The sequence below is a fragment of the Anneissia japonica genome, unplaced genomic scaffold, assembly GCF_011630105.1.
Source record: "Anneissia japonica isolate Jap-2015-1 unplaced genomic scaffold, ASM1163010v1 scaffold1231_len1163931_cov198, whole genome shotgun sequence".
Taxonomy (NCBI): domain Eukaryota; kingdom Metazoa; phylum Echinodermata; class Crinoidea; order Comatulida; family Comatulidae; genus Anneissia; species Anneissia japonica.
Window position 1 is genome coordinate 1128241 of NW_022728604.1, and position 7846 is coordinate 1136086.

Sequence of the window (7846 nt, forward strand, 5' to 3'; positions counted from 1 at the left end):
ACTAGAGTAGTACCAAACAGTTGCTTTAGATTAGGCAGTGGCTTTTGTTATTTTAACATTACATCATTTCTAATTTTGATTGGATGTTATTGTTTTAATCCAACCATGCATACAGTAACATCCAATCAGAGTTAAGCCTCCTATTTTGAATATACCGGTTAAACAAGAGAGTTCCGTTACCTCTGGGTCCGTCACTATTCTCCTAGTGTAGCGGAGGAGGGTGTAAACAGAGAAAGACACAGTGGGTGAGTACCAGGGTAAACATTTAATAGGCCTGTAGGCTATTGTTAATAAATATATAATGTAGGCCTACTATTAGAAGTTTACACGACCGGTTAATTAATAATGTCTTGAATTGAGAAGTTGTTACTACTGTACCTCAGGCCTAGCTTTAAAAAATGGCTGAATTAAAGCATCATTATAGCGACACGTTTAAGGATTTACTTTGCTATATCATAGCATTTTCTGAAACGAGACACAGATTTAATTTACTATATCATAGCATTTTCTGAAACGAAACACAGATTTACTTTGCTATCATAGCATTTTCTGAAACGAGACACGTACGGGTTCTACTAGCATGCAGTGACTTAGTACTTAATGATTAAGCATCTTCGACGTTATCATTGTGATTAAATAGATCTAAGTGACTGTATTTAGCTTACATAATTTTGATAGATCTAATGGGATTGGGAAAAGGTATGCTTATATAATACATTACTTCACTGCCACACTGTACCACCTATTTATCATTTTTTCAAAGTTACTCATGTAATTAGTGCACTAATGACAATGTTGCTCGTGTTGTATTGCAGGTCATACAAGTGGATGTCATAATACTGACGTCCATGGATACAAAACAAAAATTGTTGGCGCCATTAAGTCAGTTTCTGCGCCAACACTGCAAAGAATTGTTAGGCCTTTTTTGGAATTGATTAAACGTTATTTGACTTTTGGCATCTATATTTAATCGTCCCATATCTTATTTCATTTCATTGCATTTCATTTTCATTTCATTTTAGTCGAATACAATAAGCATCTACCTTATTCTATTAACATGCACATAATCAGCACATAATTATTTCGTAGGTTTTATTTTATTACTGTTATTTTATTTAAAATATTCAATTATACTGTCGTAATGTTAGCTTTTTTAATCGTTATTATAGGTTTTATATTTTATTGTTGTTTTACTATATTATATTTATTATTACTGTTATTACGTTATGAATCACGTAAATTTCGTAGACGCCACTAGTCAAATTTCGAATATGAAACTAATGAAATTATATATTTGGCAACTGGAGCCTTTCGACGTTTGCACCTTTATCCTCCTTGACGGGCTGATTTGATGAACGCCATCACGTCTTTGAGCATCCAAGCATCAACCATAGTAAGAACTAACATGTATTGAAATCAAGAGGAGACTTATATAATACATTTTTGGTTATGTGATGTTGCATCCATTTCTACTAACACACAGGTGTAGACATTAGGCTTTATTTTTTTCAGGGCAACGAAGCTTATAATAATTATGGTGGAGATCTTGTTGATACTATGCAATGTTAATACTTTATAGGAAACTAGATTGCATATTTGGAAACAAGGTTTAATGATTAACGTATCATAATTTGCGATGATAGGCCTAATATATGTGAACCATGGATTCCATGGCTAAATTTCAGTAGGCATTCAAATCTCCATGCTAGTCCACTGTCACTAGATGCTGATAATCTGACAACATTAGATCATATATCCAGCAAAATTTTGACATCAATTTATCATATTAAACAGCATCAACTAGACTATTTATGAATGTATGTATTATGAAAAAATTGAACTAACACTTAGGCCGATATAAAACAGTTGTTATTTAATTATGTTGATTATATGCAAATGTGACGAGACCACAGGTAAGTTACTAACGCAGCAAGACATCGGTTCGAGAATCCAAGCATCAAACCAAGTAAGTCAACTAATCACTATAGGATTGTTTGTGTAGAAAAAACAATCGTACTAATGCCCATCTTGTAAACCACTTTATATAAAATCGTAGTATTTTTATTTATTTTTTTATTCGTGCCGATAGTGGGTTAGGTCAGTATTTGATGATGGTAGCAGGTGCTCCCTCAATGCGTCTTCATTTGTATACCTATGAAATTGTTGCAATAAATCTTTACAAACAAATGTGTCTTTGTCTCTTTTTGTCCGTCTATTTTTTTAATCACATCATGATGGTAAGCCCCTATACCATATATTGTATCCCTATGAATTTGTTTCAATAAATTCGTACAATAGAACATGCGTTTATGACTCGTTTATTTAACATCTTCAGAAGTGTTTTTGTCTGAGTCTGTTATGAATTGTAATTTTGTAAATGTAAAACAATAGTAAATGGAATTCATTTACTATTGTTAAATTTCAGTGTATGTAAATCCAAGATGTACAATAACTAATAGCATGTCTTTGATTTCAGGAATATTATTAGTTTTGTTGTCCAGAGACAGTAGCAAGGCGACGAATACCTTGTGCATCACAGGTTTTTGTCGCCTATGCATGTGTGCGGAATAAATAAATATATACTGTACGTTCAATACTTATAACTTTGAAGTTCATTTCATTTCAGGAAAAAAAAATCTGGTGATTTTGATAATGATGAATGAGGAAATATGCTAATATACTGATTGGATGGTGGTACTTCTGCCGATGACTAATTGTCGACGTGGAATGAGAAAAAATATTAATGATGATTGTGATGATGACGGTAGCAATGAAAATTTAATAGTGACGATTAATACAGATTTTAGAGTTGCGTGGTTAGTTTATTTGAGTTTCTGTGAGTTGCGATTTAAGCTGACTTTGTTATTACAATATACTATGACAAATGATGGTGATGAATGACAGTGATGACGATTAACGATAATGAAATAGTGTATTAAAAGTTGCAAAGGTAAGTTGTGAGATAATGTTTGAATGTCTGAAAGTTTCAAAGGCGACTTTGTGGGGTTGTGAAATGACGTGATGTGAAACTCGGGCCATATCTATTGTGTTTTCATTTTGATAATGCATGTGAATTTCCGAATAAATCAAATCAATTTGCTATTTGGAGTAGTGCTTCTTCTGATGGAGAACTGATAGATATAAGTGCTCATGGGGACAACGATAATGAGGATTACGAGGATGATGTAATGATGGCGATATAGATGATACAGTGATAACAAGGATGGTGAAGTGGTAGACCTGTGCTTGAAAAATAGGTAAGTTTCAATGCATTGGGGCTTGTGAAATAATGTGAAATTAACCTATAGTAATGCATGGATGGTTAGCTTACTTGCTGTGACTGCTATTTAGTTGAAATTCTGTCATGTTTACATTAGCGGATCCAGGGTATTTTGGCCGGTGTGGGAGCAGGAGAGGCGATTGAATACAATTTCCATCACAACTCAGTAATCCCTGCAATATTAGTTTTAAACTTTTAGCATCTTGTATTTTTTAAATTTAAGCAATTTCTCTTTGTGCAACATGTGTTTTTTAATTAAATTTTCTATATATTTTTCTAGTAATATGGGTGTATTTAAGGAACCATATCTCATAGCTGTGTTTTAATGGTTTTATCGTATCGTATTGAAACCTATTGTCAGAGGAGAATGCTCCCTTACCAATTCTGTGGGTCCAGGGCCATATTAATCTAAATTTCAATTTAGAAACTTGATTACGATCTTTAGATATCCAGGGAGTGTTGCAGGCGGGCTGAACATCCTTTTTCACTAAGTGTGTTTAACATTATTGAATTGAATTTATTTGCTATAGAACAACATGATTCATGTTAACATGAGTTATTAATTATTTACGTAGTAGTCGATACCCAAGGCATTAAATGCTTCTGGACTGTCCTCCGACCTGACTGGAATGTAGTGTGATCGATTTAAAAACAAGGAAATATGTGGACGTCGATGGTTAATAATGATGGTATGGTAATGGACGGCTATGATATTAATAGCCAACGTTGATGATGCTAAGGTGATCAGTGGCTTTTTTTAAATTGCCCGTTTGATTCATTCTGTTCCAAATGACATGATGGGGCTGCAACAGCGACGTATCAAAAATTACCCTAAAATAGTTAACCAGCAGCTCGCCACATACTTTATCATCGAGTCCTTCCACATCACCTTCGGTTCCCCTTCCCCCAGCCATTTGAATACCCTAGACATGCCTCCAGGCTGCAACTTATTGTGTAATAAACAATGCGTGCTTTTGCATTGTTAATAGAACAAAGTGTATAGTGATATCTATTGCTGTGATAATTTTGCGAATTATTTACTTAATTATTTGTATAGTTCCAAGTAATTGGTTTATTAGATCCGTCCTTCCATTTTAGAAATATTAAGTTCGTGTTGTTTGAAAGTTCATTCCGCAGTTATCAATGCAACAGATACCTGTGTATGGACAAATCACGCGTATATTTTCCGCAAACTTGATAGCTTGGACATAGTTTATTGTTAAGCTTTGTCTACACTATTATATTTCATCAAAAAAGCGTCACATATAATGTGACGTTCAACTTTCAACAACAATTGAACAATTTGATAATATGTGATAATATGACGTCATCATACCCACATATGTGAAAATCATTTTTGTTAAATAATTTGATAGTGTAGACAAAGCTTTGGACTTTTAAAGAAATTCTGTTAATTTTCTAATTTTATTTTTGCCATTTTCATAGTCTTTGTATTACCGGTTTTGTTTTCTTTATCATTCTCATGATTTTTTCCTGGGTATCTTGTAAAATAAATAAGTATATTTCATGTGTTTGACTACTCCTTAGGATGCCCATTCAATACATATTTTATAACATCTAATATTGTTTTATTTCAGAAAGAAACCTGGTGATTTTGATAATGATGCTTGTGGATACGTTTTTCTGCGAATGGATAATTTATCGACTTGAATTGAAAACAAAATTAGCAGTGACGATGATGTTATGGTGATGATGATGATTGTGATGATGATGGTGTTAGCGATATATACTATGTCCTTTTCATATCTACATGAAAGGAATATTGAACGAATACGATGATATAATTCATGATGATAATGAGAATGTTGTGCTGATAAAGATGATGTTAAACAAACGACGATGATAATTTTACGGTACTTGATTACTAGTATTAGACTCTTGGAAGCTTTACTTTTGCTATATATCCTCCTATCTTGAATCCAAATATGGACTGCAAAGTTTGGGTGGTTCCTGAGAGCTTTTGTGAGTTAAAAGACTTTGCTATTAATTACAACTTAATAAAATGGCAGATGACGGTGATGATTAAAAAGACAGCGATGACGATTAACCGATAACGAAATGATGTAACTGAACTTGCAAATGTATATAATTTGTCAGATGTTTGAATGCCTGAAAGTTGAGCTTGTTTAAATTGTGAAATGACAATAGGGCTATTGGGCTATGCATAGGCCTATAAATTTTACAACATTAAATTTTTGTTTTCATTTCAGAAAAGAAATAATAATAATAGTAATGAATGCGATTTTCAGACTAAATTGTTCATCGCGTTTCTTTTGATGGTGAATATCAAGGACGATGATAACAAACTCACTCGCCCCTCTTAACTCAGGTTCTCGGTTACCGACAGAATTTCATCTAAACAGTAGTCACATTAAATACGTGAACCATAACGAATATGATCTTATATTGATGGCGATATAATGTTCTTGGTGACGATGAAATGGTAGACCAGCTTGCAAAGGTAAGTTTGAATGCCTGGGGCTTGTGAAATGATGTGAAATCAACCTATGGATACACTATTGGTTCACGTATTTAATGTGACTACTGTTTAGATGAAATTCTGTCGGTAACCGAGAACCTGAGTTAAGAGGGGCGAGTGAGTTTGTTGAAAATTATTACCAATTCGGGGGTCCAGGAGCCATGTCAGTCCAAATGATTTCAAACTTCACTAGGATTTGTTTGTTTGTCTTGAGGGTGTGGGAGGCGGAGCAGGCACCCTTTATGCAAATGTCAATTGTTTTCATCAGGTTTACGCAGTACATATTTGTAAACACAGTGCAACAGAAGTGGTTGATATGCAAGCCCTTGAATTCTTGTGAACTGTCGCCGACTTCAACATACTGTATGAGATCGATTTAAAAGGAATCTACTGGTGGACATTGGTGGATTAAATGTTGATTCTACTAAAGGTTGGTTTCAATGTTGCTTTCTTGAAATTATACTACTAAAAATTGGGTTATTAGATCTACAAGGGTGTTTCTCATCCTAATGAACACAAATCATGTTTAACATAAATCATTCTTTTCCAAATAACGATCTGAATATGTTACTATATTTCCGCAGGAATTCGGAGCTGTGAAGCTAATACCAACACTGACCCAGGAAGCAAATTTTTTCAGCAGAATGACATCTGTTCAGATGGAATGAGCCAATCTGGTCGATTTAATTTAGAGATGCCGAGTATTTTGGAACATAGAACGTACAATTAGATATTATGGTGAAGACTATCTGTCATTGCAGTTGGTAATATTTAATATATGCTATATAATAAAATTTAAAAATAATAATAATAATAATATAAAAATAACAATAATATAAAAAAATAAAAGCCTACTTTTAAAAAAATAATAATAATTACGAATACAGTATTCATCAATACAATTACTTTGTTGTGAATAATATTGCCAAAAGAACGATTGAACAGCAGACAGCTAATAATTTTCAAAAACAACACAACAGATCGTATCTTCATCATAGGCAAAGCCTGTATTTAATCAAATAAGTTATGGCCTTAACGGCCCCAATAAGACTTGCATATTCAGTGGGAGCAGCCCTCACTGAACAAACAGCTTTTTCATGTTAATTTATCTTTGTCATTCTAAATTCATTCCATTCTCCCCTTAGTGGCATTTAAAATACTGCACTCTGATCTTATCTTCCACATCTAGATGTGTATAAGAGACGAAGTACACGGCGGACAAAGCGATCCTCATCCATTCTCAGTATATGCCCAAGGTATTTCCATCTCCGCATCCTTACATGGTCTATGATGTCAAATGTAGGATGTTGTGCTTCTTCGTGGATTGTACGCCAAAAAGCCTAGCAGGAAAGGAACGGTAGCAGACCGCATCATCACCAAAATGAAAGTCGAACAATATCAAGCCTCAATGCAAAAAGTGTCAATGAGCAACAGTCAGCTGGATAATGTGTATTCATTCGTGTATCTTGGAACTGAAATAGCTGGTGACGGAGACCGATATTTACCACTGAAACATCGGCGTGACATTGCATTTGGAAGATTCACCAGCATTTTACCAACGTTAACAAATACTAAACTTCCTTTGGATATGAGAGTACGGCTTTACATTTGTGTCGTAGTATCATCATTGATATATGGCTCAAATGCATGGTTTTTCACAGATGAAATAGCTCGGAAACTGAATGGTATTAATTCTAAAATGCTTGCTGTTATGACCAGGCCGATATTATGCTTAATTGTATACCGTATTTTTTTTTTTTTTTTTTGGCACTGGCATTATGCGCATATATTAAACGTTGAATGTTAAACCTATACCTAAAATTGAAAAATCCTTGAATGACTTCGACATAATAAAAGGTTTTTAAAACATTTATGTTTGAAGATCAAAAATTAGCCAAGGAATAACAAAAGAGGCATGGCCACTGGGATCCACAAGAATGTGCTATAATAATTTATTTGCATACGGTAATAACAGAGGAACTGATGCATTTTATATTTCTAAATAATGTATATAAACATCTGCAAAACAAAGAGCTTTTGTAAGGTCAGTTTTTATAGATTTTTCA

The 7846-nt window shown here is 33.7% G+C and overlaps 1 long non-coding RNA gene across 3 annotated transcripts; it reads left to right on the plus strand.

Moving 5' to 3' along the window:
* The first annotated feature begins 156 nt into the window (after nt 1–156).
* Nucleotides 157–6627, plus strand: LOC117114412. 3 transcript variants are annotated; one of them, XR_004446360.1, is made up of 6 exons: nt 157–245; nt 816–3257; nt 3856–4020; nt 4879–5762; nt 6049–6210; nt 6365–6627. It is a non-coding gene; the product is annotated as an uncharacterized LOC117114412 (long non-coding RNA). The 3 variants fall into 3 exon arrangements; XR_004446359.1 differs by having other exon boundaries at nt 816–4020; XR_004446361.1 differs by lacking the exon at nt 3856–4020.
* The last annotated feature ends 1219 nt before the right edge of the window (nt 6628–7846 follow it).